Source organism: Meleagris gallopavo, chromosome 4 (genome assembly GCF_000146605.3).
Source record: "Meleagris gallopavo isolate NT-WF06-2002-E0010 breed Aviagen turkey brand Nicholas breeding stock chromosome 4, Turkey_5.1, whole genome shotgun sequence".
Classification (NCBI taxonomy): domain Eukaryota; kingdom Metazoa; phylum Chordata; class Aves; order Galliformes; family Phasianidae; genus Meleagris; species Meleagris gallopavo.
Genome location: NC_015014.2, coordinates 33,758,456 through 33,773,596, shown reverse-complemented (window position 1 = coordinate 33,773,596; position 15,141 = coordinate 33,758,456). Strand labels below are relative to the sequence as shown.

At 40.2% G+C, this 15,141-nt stretch overlaps 1 long non-coding RNA gene across 2 annotated transcripts; it reads right to left on the bottom strand.

Moving 5' to 3' along the window:
* Nucleotides 1-202: 202 nt before the first annotated feature.
* LOC109367299 lies at nt 203-14,846 on the bottom strand. 2 transcript variants are annotated; one of them, XR_002114305.1, is made up of 6 exons: nt 14,806-14,846; nt 11,916-12,025; nt 9,028-9,182; nt 8,638-8,726; nt 493-621; nt 203-412 (listed from the first exon to the last, which is right to left on the bottom strand). It is a non-coding gene; the product is annotated as an uncharacterized LOC109367299 (long non-coding RNA). The 2 variants fall into 2 exon arrangements; XR_002114303.1 differs by lacking the exon at nt 9,028-9,182 and having other exon boundaries at nt 214-412.
* Nucleotides 14,847-15,141: the final 295 nt, after the last annotated feature.

Below are 15,141 nucleotides of genomic sequence, written 5' to 3'. Positions count from 1 at the left end.
CTTGTGCGCCTTAAAAACTCTATACAATTACTGAAGAAAAAATCCAGTGTGAGATTCACCTCCCATATCTCTATATCTTTCTCTTTACTTTCTGTAGCCTAAAGGTCTAGACAGCTTATTTGTTCTGAAATAGAAGGACTCATTTTTTACTATGGGCATATAGAAAATCATAAGTACTGTCGCTGCAATAAAAAAAAAATTAGTATCTGAGCAAGATAAATCCAACAATGACATGAAACATTCCTTCACTTCTACTCTTTCCTTTATTAAATGTTTGGAACAAGGACTGTACTTCTCGGTAGCCTGTGAATTAGCCAACATTAATGTGTTATTGTTTTCAAACTCAAGCTGTTAAAAACTGCTCCAGAGCCTCCAATCTGCAAGCCTGTCTCCTGTAGCTCGTTGGATTGCACTGAAGAATAATGGGTTGACATTATTCCTGGTCTTGGCCAAGTACTGTTGCTACAGTGCTCAAGGTCATTTGCAGCTTACCTCTGTGTGTGCTGGGTGATCTACAGCAGCGCTCAGCCGTGCTGATGTGTTCATTGTTCTCTGAAGGCAGTGACCAATGTTGAGCAGCTGGCTGTTTGATCTTCCCACTGCTTTGCAGGCAGTACCATGCTGCTCAGAAAATTAAAGGGGAAAAAAACACCATTGAAAGCATTTATCAGCTAACGTCATAGAACCACGCTTGACCTCCGTATCTTCTCTTGTTCCCCAAAGGCAACACGTGTAAAGTATTTCCTGTCTTTCATGTTGCCTGGAACACATCATGAGGTCCAAATGTACAACCTGCTGTCTGTTGTAGTCATTAGGCATAATTTTCTTTGTCTCTTGATTAGAGCTTCAGCCAACTGTTCACTGTTGTAATGCATAACTCTTTTATTATTCCCTCCCTTCCCTGAACAAATAACTAAGTAACCAGCCAGGTTGAAAGCTGAAATTCACTCAAGGCTGCTGTGTCTTACACTGTCTTTTTTTTTTTCCACATCAGCACATCCCCTTTGCTCAGGACCACCAAAAAAGAGTAAATAACGTCCACCTTTTATTCAAGGGCCAAAAAACAGATAGTAGTGAAAAACAATTAAAAGGAACTCTGAGATTTCAAGATATGTTCTGCTCCCATATCTGTCTGCTTGACCAAGATAGTTGGAGTTTACTGGCTGCAACTTGGCTCTATATTTGTGGATTTATCAGTAACACTGAAGGAGTATTTTTCTATAATGACGTCCAGTTTGCAGAGACATGACAGGAATTAAGAAATTAAGCTGTTGTGTTACCTTCTCCATCTGCAGTATGCTGGAAGATTGCTCACAAAATTGTTACTTGGTATTTTCACTTCTGACTGTCTTCAAAATTGGCTGACAACAGCTTAGAAGGGTCGTAAAACATACACAAAGACAGTAAAATACCAGCCTGGCTATGTTTCGATCCCAGTAGCCAATACGCATGTACTGGTTATGCCCTCATTCCACTAACATGTATATACTTGGAATAAATGTCCTTAACATGAAAGAAAACCCTGGAATCCCTGATCGTACTTACTTACAATAATAAATCTTCAGTGATCTTAGGTCAGAAAAAAAAACAAAACTGAAAATTGTGCACAGGCTGAACTGTTATCTACTTTGAAAACTAGATCAGTGAGAAGAATCTTGCCGTGGAAGTGCTGAGGCAAGTATAAATATGTATATATGCATATAAATAAATAAATAAACAAATAAATAAATAAATAAAGCTATCCATGAGGCTATCCCCTAATTCCTATGATAAGAGTCTATACCACAAGCAGCAAATGAGTTCCTTCGTCCCCAATATTTCCACCCAGTGCAATAACCTGACCATCTGCTCCCTTTGCAACAGCCTTGGCTGCAGATACCTGCAGTGGCCAGTCTGGAGATGGAGATGTGGGCTGGCCCTGCAGCTCCCATCAAACCCTTGTAACTGATGGTTTCTGACAGTGCTTCTGTGTGCAAGAGCATTACTGTTAATCTTTTCCTTCTAACCAGTTTTCAATTCTCATAGACCTCATAGGAAATTAAGGTGATTAAAACCTGTCTCAACTTCAGCTGGAACTGCTGATCCAACTCCAATTCTGATGAAGGAGAGACTGGCCAGCCGGTTGGATGCAAAGGGCTGGTTATGAAGTTACAAGCAGCCCATTTCTCTCATTCAGCACGAACAGGCAAACTCTCAGCGTTAGAAGTACAACAATTTTTGACCATGTTACATCAACAGCTCAACAGCTATCTTGTATATTATAAGGCAGCTTTATATTTTCTTGTTTGCTGCTTGACATCAGCCTTTGAAAGCAAGTTGGAAGACTCCAGGTTATGTCACTCACTCTTCTGCAAACACAGTGGTGTCGCTCCTCTGTGTCCCATCTTGTATCTCAAGGACTGGTCTCGTTTTGTTTAGAATTACAAGGCAGAAAATAGACAAAAATACATTTCAAATGCTAGGAACATCTGCCAGTTTTCTCTTTCACTTAAAAACCCTGTCCTGAAGGGAGGGAAAATATTGAATAGAATTATTCTATAGCAGCAGAAGTTTCAGCCTTTCCAAGAAAAGTTGCAGGATCCCATGCATACGGCACTTCTTTGGAAGTATGGATACTACAGCTATTTTTGATCAAGGACTTCAACCAGAGCTAGCAGACTTTATCAGAAAGTGCCTGCTCAAGCCAAACACCTCTTAGGCTCCCTTTTCCCAGGCCTTGCTTGACCATACCTGTTTACTTGCAAGGTGAGAGTTCTGGTGGAGTACAGGTGTAATTTATTCCATTGGCAGTTACTTTCCTTATAGCTCAGATTAATTAATTAACTCTCACTATCCACTTAGGCCCTGGATTTTCTTGTTAATTTTAAACAGATACTACACAGATAATTCTGGGGAAGCTGTCATAGTAAGAATTACAAACATCTTTAAAGCAAGAAGATTCTGCCTACAAGACAAATGTCTCTAATTCAATCCATCAAAAATTGTCTGAATAAATCAATAGAGCAATAAGATCCGCTTGCCTGATAGACAGTATCTCTACTAATAGAAATTGCTTAGTTACTTCATCATCCATGGAAATTTGCATCACCATCAGTCACGTTTGTCATTTATAAAGCTTTGTATAAGGTTAAAACAAAAGGAAAAGCAAATAAGCATAAAAGTCCATCTCCATTATTTCAGACTATGGCAAATCATCATCCTCTTCCAACAGCAAAAAGGCTATGGCAGGTTGGAGACACGGTGTTTGGCACTGGCATTACCATCAGTTATATTCATACTGTCCCTTAAGCAAAGTTTATTTACTGATTTATTGACTTAGTCTTGCAAAGTCCAATTAAATCATGTGTCCTTTTCTTTAGTACCAATTTTATTTTCTGTGAACTGTATCTCATGGTTGGCTCCAAATAACAAGTTTGATATCACATCCAAATGAGATCTGAAATACCGCACAAGACATGTATTTATACTTCACACGGCCACATCTAATTTCAGTAAGCATCTATACATAGTCCCAATACTGCATTCAAGCAAAGGCAAGTCTTCACTTGCTGTTCACTGAGGCAGGGAATATAGCTTTTCCATATTTTGAGGTTGATTTGCCACAACGTCACGTATTTAGCCTCAAGCAAAGACATTAGTCTTTTTCTATTTTCTTTTTTTTTTTTTGGTCAGTTTAGATAAATTGACTGTGCCATCCATAGCTCTGCAGATCATAGCATGCAACCCAATGTAAAGTTTGGAGAGTTTTCAAGAGTCACAGTATAAAAAACACAAACCCTTAACTACTTCCACAACATTCTTAAGTCACAAACTGACTTATTGAGAAAGGGTAGACATTGTGTTTCAACTCAGTCTGTCCATTTGGACCATCTACATATACCTGCAAACAAATTTCATGATCACTCGTAAGTTACAGCCCCAAATTTACTATTGCTACCTAACTGTCATTGTTTTATGATTTTTGGTTATCGGTATCCCACATCATAACATCATGTAGTGCACTGGAAGTTAAAGTGTTAATGCTCCATTTCGGGTATCTGTCCGGAAGAGAAGAAGAACTACATACCCCAGGGGGCTTTGTGGTCAGAGAGGAGATATAACCCCTGGCAAGGTCACCTGATGCGCTCTTCTTCGTCTCCCTGCTGCTGCACATCTCACCTCAGCATTGTGGTGAGGCCTATCCACCTTTCGGACACTCTCTCTCATTATATTTGATTTATTTCTAATTATAATTTAATTTAATTCTAATTATATTGTATTATAGTGTGCTATCTTGCATTCTGATACTATATTTGGTAAATCAGTTTGTTTCTCCTCAGATCGTTGCCGCTGTTTTTCATTATTTTGGGGTCCCCTGTTTCCCTTTTCCAGAAGCGCGGATTATGCAAAATCTCTCTGCCCCAGAGATAGAGCCTATTAACCAGCTGAACCAGCCCGTAAACCGTTGACACTAACAGATTTCCAAAAAGCAGAGCTAGGAATGCAACTTAACCCAGTAATGTCCCGGCCTTTTTAAAAATAGACAGTCCTACAAAAAACCATGCATCTAAGTCACTTTGCTAATTAATGGGTAAGCAATTGTCACCCCAGATAAACAACATCTGACGGGCAAGATGGATGGCTGTGAAAAATAACCAAGAGCAGTTTGAGAAGACCAAATCGATACTGACCAAATCAGGCAGAAGTCAGAACAGCGGCTCAACAGAAAAGAAAATCTGTGGAGGATAACCAACGGTGCTGGTTTATTTTAAGCATTCCTTACAGAGCCTGCGGGCTACATTTCACTGTAGCTTTGTCCAAAATCAAGCTAAGTTTAAAAACATGTATAATTGAAAGTGATTTATAAGTGCTTGGGTGGCAGCGACAGGGCAGACTGAAAGACATTAACATCAATGAGTATTCTGGGGATCTTGGAATGAAAGTAATGCTATCTTCTATGAACTGCATAACCTGTATGAATTACTCAGTGCCCACAGACTAAAAAATTTTGCAAAAGGAAAAAAAGTAGTCCTGTATTTCTTTTGATCATTGAAAGAAATGGGACTGTGCTAAGGGAAAAGTGAGTCTGGCACATTAAAAAATCATTGCTAAGGAAAGCATTAGTGGCCAGATCTCACTCATCTGATTCAGTCAACTGCCTGCAACTATGCAATAGCAACGGTTTAAATTCTCAGCTTCTCAGAAGGATGAAGCTTTCTCCCTATTCATCTTTGCCACCATATGAAGAATTGAGAGAGTGGCTGGCAATGAAGAACACGTTAATCATGTTTATTGTGACAACCACAACTGTTATGAAACAGGTATTCTTACAACACATACTAACCTCCCCTGACACTTTTTCCTCATTCAAAACCTGTTGAACATTCAGTTCAAACCCTCTAAGACATATCTCTAGAAAATCACCGATGCCAGGAAGAAATCTGTTTCAGGTACGTGCAACAGAAGCTGCTTGTAATACGCTAGTGGTGTTTATTGTTTGGATGTACCTTTGTCCTCAAATCTGAAGTCATGCAAGTATTTCTCAGAAAAGATGTCTTTGAACAGTCTTCAGGAACAACCAGCTGTGAGAAGACAAAATATCTGACTGAAAGATATGTATATTTTATTTAGCTCTATGATTTATTCTTACCTGGATATTTACTCTCTACAGTGGAAAGTGATAAGGAAATTTTTGAACAAAGCAGAGCTCAAACACACACCATGTGAAATTATCATCAAAGCTAATTTTTAAAGTTTTCGAATGTGCTTAACAAACACTTCAGAAGCAATGTCTGTAGAATAATGTGGATGGACAAAGATAGGATTGCTTTTGGAACACTTTGGTCTAGGAAGAATTCCTCACAGACAGAGTCTTCTCGTAGAAGAGACACCTTACTGGACACTGAAGTGTTATAACATTATCTGAAAAAGCATTAATGGAAGAAGGGTCAGTCATTACCTTCCATGGCCCTACAGAGTGCACAAGAGGGCTTGCTGCTGAACATCTAACCCAGCCTACAATCTCCACCCTGGGATGATGAATGGCGTTTCTGCTCCATCACTTGCAAAATTTCCAGCTTTTCATACTGCCATTACACTGCATTTCTGTTAGGTTAAATGGAAAATAATTGTGCTACTCACACATGTTGCACATTCAAACATTTAAATGTTGGTAATTTAATCCTGACTGCTACAATTAGTCATTTTGAAAATATCTTCTACAGCCACCATACAATTATGCAATTATTTGTCTGCTCAGTCATCGCAGGCAGGAAAGTGAATATAAATTTTGGCAGTGAGAAATCAAAGTCAGTATAGAAAACCAAGTGTTCACTGGGCTCATAAAGCTAAATCACATCTGCATCTTTGCTAGCACTGCACGGCCTGGTAGAAGAGTCTGTTGTACCAGGAAAGTGTCAGGGATCCAGACTCCTTACTATTTTTCTTCCACTCTGCTCATGAAGTTGCTTTTACTGCTGAAGATGGAGCCTGGCTAGATTTGGTCATGCACTTAAGAGGTCCACAGTGAGGCAGTGAGACAGTCCTAATCATAATGTGCAAGGAGAGTAATGATGTTACTCTGCCATTTCCTCCTTTACAGCTACAAATGGGATAACCCCATTTTATGTATTAGACATTTGATTTGCTGCAACAGTCAAATAGGGATAACACAGTATTACAGTATTTGTAGCTTTGATGAAGACTCAAAAGGATGGGAACAACTGATGAAAAGATGGTGCAGAAAAGAATCTCTTCTGAAGTCCATTAATAGGCTCTATGACACGGACTACAGTAATTTCAATTTTTTCCACCAGTATTAGTCTAAGCATTACTTTCAGGCAAACTTTCTACAAAAGAGAAAAATAAAAGAAAGATATAAGAATGAATAAAGAAGAAAAAAGAAAGAAAAGAAGAAGAGAAAAGTAAATCAGAAAAAGAAAGCTTAACGAGCAAGGAATCTCTCCCAAATTACTGTAGATGTGCCTTGCTGCTGAAGATACTAGAGAGGACTCAGTTTAGCAGCCAGAATGTCGGAAAGCAACTTAGTGTTGAAGCAAGGCAATTGAAGAAAACCTTCTCTAGATGTTAAAACCTAATAATTCTGTCTCACAGGGAGAAAGAGTCAGGAACTCAAAGTAAATATCCACATGTCATAGCAGCAAATCACTAGGTATCTGCTAACTACAACTTTGAAAGTTGCCATGGAGTGAGCAAGGCAGTTCTAGCTGTATTTGATTAGTTTTATAACTGAAGAGCTTGAGTTCTTTCCTAGAGTCAACAAATTCAGCAAAAAGCCTCTACATTAATTGCAACCACATCGTGTTCTTTTAGTATATGAGAAACACCACAATGCCTATAAAGACTATAAAACAGCCATTGTCATGTGGGGATGCTATTAATCAAAGCATTCTCGTGCATTTTGCCTTCACAGCTCCCTTGCCTAGATTTCAGCGTAACAGCTCATTGGCTTTTAACTAAAAGCAGAATGGCCGTGTACAGCCATGCAAGAGGCTCAGTGTTTTGATTCCAGCACTCTGAATGCTTAGCTCTGACCCCTCCTGCCAAGGGGGAGACCATGACATATCCGCAGGCATTACAAGCACTACAATGAGCAATCCCACAAAAAGGATTGGAAATACCTCTTTCATTCTCAAAGTACCTTCCACATTGAGACACTCCCCACATTGTCGCTTTTCTCTTTTCTCCACTCCCAGAAAATCAAGAGGTGCTACAAAAGGAGAGAGGCTTGCACTATCCCAAATAGGTTGTTTTTCTTTAAAGAACAAGGCTAGGCTCCCAGGCAATAGAAAACAGGTAGAAAGAGGGAGAGATGAATAGCGTCTCACAGTGCTGATACAAGCTAAACTACTTCGTACTTCAGTTCCTTAGAAATTGATACACAGGTTATAGCAGACCACAGACAGGACAGGCGTGAACAATATCACTTTGCAAAAAGCTTCAGATACCACACTGAGCTGTATAAATGGGAACACAACTTGCAAGGGAAGTTATCTCCGCACTCATCTGAGCAGCCTCAGTAGAAGCCCTCAGCTGCAGTACTGTGTCTACTTTCACGCACCATACTGCAAAGATCACAGACTATCCTGAATTGGAAGGGGCCCATAAGAATCATCAAGTCCAACTCCTGGCTCCTATAGGACCAAAGATGTGCTTTAATGAGGAAAAAAGCCAGAAGACGGAAAAAAATCATCGAACAATACAAACTCTGAGGAAAGGCTGACTATATCAGAGATTTTCAGCCTGAAGAAGAATGGACAAGTGAGTGCAGATAAGTCTTGACGAATCTAAAATGCTGCTCCAAAAAAGGAACGTGTTTATGTTCTCCATATCCACCAGGGAGTAAGACCAGAAATTATATAAATGACAGCCTGGAATACTAAAACTCAATATTAAGGAAAATCTTTTGTCATTAAGAGCAAACATTTGCCTAAAAAAGCTGTACTCTTGTCTTCACTGCTTAAACAACTAGAGTTGTTTTTTGTTGCGGTGTTTTTTGTTGTTGTTTGTTTTTGTTTGTTAGTTTAGTACACATCTCATGCTTTAGGGCAAGAAATCAGATTTAGTGCCATTTTAAGATCCATTCTGGTTGTCTGACTGTACAACTCAGCAACCTTCACTCCCAAATTTCCCACTCACCATTTTAATAGTCTTCTGTATCAGCTTAAACTCCTTCACAAACCTCCCAGGAATGCTGTGCAGATATAGTTGCACTCTCAAGACATTCCCTGGGAAAGACAGGACAATTAGTTATTTAGATTGTAAGAAAGGAAAATGGAAAAAAAATAATGATAATAATAATAAAAAAATACAAACAAACAAAACAGAAACCAACAGTAATGAAACAGGATTGTTATCTCATTGAGAAGTAAATCATGAGACAGAAAACACACTTGATAAAATAAGGTACTGGCAGGCACTACAGTAGAAAAAAAAAAATAAAGTTACAACGGGGATAGATGTTCTGTTAGCAAGTTGGCAGAAAGCTGACATTTTCCATTTCTCCATAAAGCTACTATACACCCTTACTGGAACAGAGAAGTAAAACTCATTCTGCCAGTTTGAGTCACAGCCAGTGTAGCGGGGCTGCTGTTTGGTCCGCGCTGGTTATCTTCACACCGCACTGGCTGATTTAGTGCCACAGTGCTTTGCAGCATCAGTAGGTGAAGCATTTTTCCAGACACCTAGAAAGCAACTTAATGTTAGAGGATACCTTTTGAGTGCCTTCTATATCCCTCCCTTTTTATTTCTTTCCTTTTCCTGATAAGTAAAGTAGGAATTATTTAGTTCAAATTCACTTCTTACAGCCAATCTGTTAAAGAAGTCCTCTGAGCCTAGCAGCCCATAGTTGGGACACCAGTGCTCTTATCACAGAAACATGAGAAGAGGGCAAAAAGGATCTCAGTTAGTCATGCCCCCACCCAAATATCAGGCAGGCAGGAAGAGGACATCTGGATAAGACAAGGCTGCGATAGAGTGGTTCTTCCATGTGGTTTTATGGAGTAGTAAACTTTTATTACCTGGTAATTACTAGGTGAGATTTCAGACAATCTGACTCTACAGCCCACGTGACAATGGGGCTGCTGGGCAGCTGGCTTGCTAAGATCCTGCTGCAAGACTGATGCTGCAAAGGGGGAAGCTGGTCCACTGGGAAAGCTGAGTCCAAGAGTATAGCTTGGCTATACATTAATACTACAATCAGAGAGTACAAATACCAGCTCCCAAGGCAAAAATAGAAAATAAAAAAGGAACCTGCAAAAATAATACAATGAACAGGAAGAAGGTATCAGATGCAGACTTAAAACACAGAACAAGAAACGTAAGAACAATAAGGCCTGGACAGCAGGTGAGCAGGTGTTGGGGGACAAAAATGTGCCCACAAACAGAAATGCAAAGAGCCTCAGAGCTGAGATGGGAAGGCTAAGATCCGTGCTGCAGAACAGACGCTTATGAGACCACTGTAGCTGGTCCAACAAGGAGCAAGAGAAGTGAGAAGTGAGTTAGAAGAGGAGAAATGTCACAGGAAATATGCACAATTCTAAGCAGAAGCAGTATACTCCATCATACAACAGTTGTTGCTTTAAGACTTTGGGTACTACTAGCAAGAAAATTGATATATTTTTCTTCATTGTTCATTACTATAATACTACTTCTTCATGTAGTCAGTAATGCAGAATCAGATAATGCTTGAAGGATCAGTAATAGCATTTTTCTCTGTGGAGGCATTGGAGTTTTCTGAAACATGAGCATTTTGGGGGACCTCAGAGTACTTTCAGTAAACTGATGCCAGTTGACTACTTAGTCGACTGACAGAGATGTTTTAATCCTGTATACCTGTTCTAAACTACATTTAAACCTTAAAGCTAAAAAGATATCAAACAATCCTAACCCATGTGATAAACAGATGCCAAAGTTTCCTAGCTCTTCTGTTCATTCTCTGCAATAAAAGCAAAAGCTATGGTTGATTTACTGTGCACTCAAACGTTGGGAGAATCCAGGAACATGTGGGATCAGTTTAGGTCGGGATCAAAACCCCATAATTTAGCAAGAGAGCAGCTTCCAAACTAAGCTTGTGTTTTTTCAGCCTGTATTTTTTGTGCAGTTACTATGTGCCGGTACCTCGTTAAATGTCCTAAGAACTGAAACAACCCTATTCTTCATTGGTAGCAGCTTTTGCTCCCCTAATTTAGAAACACCCATTCTAGCATAATTCCACATTAGCAGACCTTGCAGTTATTATAATAGCAATCTGACCTCCAGGTCTGGTGGCGGCTGAGCTGTTAACAGACTTCTCTCGTTGCCAGTAAGAGAGCAGAATCTTCTGTTTTTCCTTTCTGCCTAACATTCATCTCAGTTCAGCTAAGACCTCTGCTCCCCTGTAGAATTGGCCAAAGAGTGGGAGATCACTGGGATAAGAGCGAGACTCTAGTTCCACCAGGAGTACGTGAGAGAGAGGGTAAGCTACAAAAGCAGCTAAAAAGACTCTCGTGTCTGTGTAACACAGATAATAATACACATTTGAAACGTTTTGGTTTCTGTATTGTGTGCTCATTCACGTGGCATTGTTAAAGTCTGGTTATTTCCAATCCCTCTGCATTAAAACAGCAAACTAAGAAGAGTGTTGTGCAGGAGACAAATTGGACATGCATCAGAGACCAACTTGAACATATTTGTTAGAGAAATGGTGCTTTTTGATGAACGCCGAGAGCCAAAAACTTGTCTTTATCACAGAAGTTGCTCTGCAGGGGGAGGCATGGCTGAGAGCAGTGCTAGGGGAAGAGCAGCCAAACTGGTATCTCGCTCAAACAACACAGGGACATGCTGCGCTCAGGAAGCAGTGGAAGAATGAGCAAAATCACACCACAGACTAAATCAAGAGAGACTTCTGCTCTGCTTTGTACAGTCTACAGCTGTTGCGACACCCACAAACTTATTTGAAACGTAAAATATGAGCTGAAAATGAGCTGTTGGAAGATTTTTTTGTTGTTGTTTTCTTTCTTTTTACCATTTGAACGTGTGCAGAATATATACTCTGTGTATTGAATGGTTTCCTAAGAAGAAAATTACAGAGGCAGGAAAAGTACCCTGGGATTTATGCAGACAGTGCATTTTCAGTGGAAGGAAACTTTGCCAAGTTGTTATATGCGTTCACAAAATGGTCTCTGAAAACATCTGAGTGGGGAGCACCATGATATTCAGTGGGATGCACTGAAAGGCAGCCAACATGGCAAGTATTCCGGGTGCTTCTCTGACAATAATGAGCTTTATCAAACTTTGGCTAGTGATGTCAAAATATTTCCAGCTTGTAGTCACAAAATGGGCAACAAGCATACAAGCTCACTGCTTCGTGCTAACATATGTTAAGTCTCAAGAGATTAAGTACTCATCCGCTTCCAAACTGTGTTAAAAAAACATACCTTTTCTTCCTGCCCATGCTTTTGAAGTGCAGCAGCCTGGACACAAGTTACGGCTTCACAGGACTTCTACTCTCAGATATTTCTCATTACATAACAGCTACAGTGTAGACCTGTATAGGAAATCATAGGCGGTTTTCAACGTGTGTAGCAAAACTGAGCCTTCAATGAACATGGATTTGTTGACATGAGCAAAAATGCTTTGACAAACTGATAAATGAGAAGTTCAGACTGTTGTAACAGGGACAGCACAGAGCCTGTAACTAAAACAGTTCGTGCTTCCTTGAAATAAGCTGGGCAGAAAAATACCAGGTTTGGCCTAAACTTTCCAAGACTGTCTTTGGACCTGGTACAGTCAATTACAATGTAAATTATTCACTGATGATGGACAAAGTTGAAATAAAGCACAAACCTCTTGCTGGTACAGATTTAAAGGAGGAGCAGTGCAACACTTCCGATAGCCCACTGCAGTCCTAATGACATTCATAGCTTTGTCAGGTATTTTGTGAATGTGTCTTCTCAACTTCAGAACTGAGAAAATCTATAAATTGAACAAGCCGGATCTATCAGTGATCCTACAGCACGTCTACCTGCTTTAAGTAAATACAAAACAAAACAACACCCTGAACCACTCAACCCTCAATCATTTCTCTAATGAGCTATAATGTATTAAATCTTAGGTAAGAGTCAACAATATCATACTGCTGGGAAAAAAATGGAAAGACCATTCTGGGAAAAATAAACGAATAAACAGCATCTGTATCATCTGTAAAGCACATGGCACACCACTGGCACTCAGCTCAGTGATGGGAAGCATGCGACTTGGCTGCAGGCACCAGAAATTCAGGAGGATATGATACAGACAGGGTAGAGAAGAACAGGAACAAGGATGTTGAAGAGGGGTCATGGAAAGGTGGCTTATTAGAAAAGGCTGAAGGACAAGGGCTGTTCACTCTGGGATATGAAAAGCAACCCTCAAAGTATTTTACAGAGGTCTGCAGATGTGTGAAGAGCAGTTAAGAAGAAAGGAGTAGTTTGTTCTACACCCCTTGGCCCCTTAAACAACATTAAGCTCCATGAAGACTGAGAAGTGCCAGAGACAAAAGTGAGCCAGCACCCCTGCTGTGACTTCTACTGTATCAGGAATTATGAATTTCTACAATATGATTTAGCTACTTTCTGAAAAAAATCATCTCAATCTGATAGTCATACATTCCTCGTATTCATGTAAGTATTTGCTCTGAAGTTGTCTTCCCTCATGGCCAAGCAAGGGAGTGCTCAGTACTTCCTTCTGGTGCCCACCTGGCCCTCAGCTTCAAGCTGCTTCACTCTAATCTTCCTCTTTTCTGTTTGCTGTCATGAGCTCATTAGTGGTTTGCATATCTTTGTCTCTGCCTGCTCCTCCAGCTGTTGGGAAGTATGCTGGGTCCCCATCCCTGACCCAGAAATGTTCTCTGCTCAGCACAGCTAAAATAAGAGAGACTTGATTGTTTCCATGGACTGATCAGATCTCACATTAGAATCATACAGTCATTAAGTTTGGAAAGAGCACTAAAATAATCCAGTCAAACCGTGAACCCCCTGTGAAAGCTCTAGACCACATCTCTCATTGCCACATCCACCCTTTCCTTGAATACCTTTAGGAACTGTGACTCCACCATCTCTCTGAGCAGCCCGTTCCAGTGGATCACCTCTCTTTCTGAGAAAAAATTCTTCCTGATATCCAACCTGAACCTCCTCTGGTGCAGCTTAAAGCCATTCCCTCTCATCCTATCACTGACCTTGGATAGATGACTTGCTCTGGAAACACAGGTGAAATAGACTGTATAGGAATGTAAAGTACCTAGAGTTTACGTAAACATGGAGCAGCAAAATGCAAAATACAAGGCATCCAGTTTGTGTTCTAGTGGGAAACACAATAACATTGTTAGATATAAAAGCAAAGGAACAAAAAGAAACAAAAGAAATAAAGGAATTTGTGAAAGTATGTAGGTCATTTCTCTAAGGTTAGACCTACAGCTGTCCAGACCAACACAGGCACCCACAAGTTGTACACAACCACATTCCCATTAGTAGAACACACACAGGTGTCTGCATACACAGTGCGTGTCTGCTAACACAGCAGGAGCTTAATCTGGAGGGCAAGTGAAAAACAAGTGAATGACACTTTTTACAAGTACTAACTCAATCACCCTGGAGAGTGGAGGTTCAGATCTATAGAGATCATTGTAAATACTTTCAGATGAAGTAAATCTGTTCTAACCTACATAAAATTAAGGTATGTAATAATCTAGGAGAAATTACAAATCAGTGCATGGTTTATTCTTGGTGCCCTCAATTCAGCATCTACTGTGAGGCTCCACGTCCTGGCAGACATTCGTGCAGTCCCTGCCACTTCCAGTTTTTTCCCCACTACCACAGCCCTTTAAAAGAGTGAGGCACAGAATGCTCCCATACACAGAAACAGCACAGATGTTGGAGCTAAATGGAAACAAGCAATTCAGAAAGGTCCTGGCACTCCTCCTTCAGTTACCCAAGTGCAGTCCTTGTGCATGTTTACAGTACAACTGAACCATCTTAAATAGCTTAACATTTATTCCTGCTATGTGGCGTGGTTCAGTGTTGGCTGCTGCAGGGACAAATAGCTCCTAAGGAGAATATTCTGAGCAGATAAACATAGATGACAGCCAGAAATTAAAGAAATTCTGTCTTTTATTTCTACTTAAAATTTTGATTGATTTATTGTAAAATACTGTATAATCAATGGATATATAGATGGCATATAGTCAATAGATATACAGCTGGTATATACATATATATATATATCCAGGAGCTTGGCTAATATAATTTGTATCGGAGTAATGAGAGAAAGAGATGAGAGAAAGTCACTCACCCTGTCCTGGGCTCGCGAGATGAACTCTGAAGCAGCAGACCTCCAGAAAGATCCTTCCCCACTGGCAGTCAGCTCTTAAATGGGTCTAGGAGAGGTGGAGCCAGGCTCCACCCCTTCCTGCAGCACAGGTGAATTGCCTTCGCCTGTGCTCCCGTGGCTGACTCATTGCTCGCCTCAGGTGATCAATCAGAGGTTCAGGCCGTGATTCAGCAGCCCCATACACATACATTTCCTTTTTCTTCAATCAACATCTATATCAACAACACTTAAATAAATATATGTACAATTCACAGAATTGTAGCATCATTAAGCTTGGAGAGGACCGCTAAGATCACC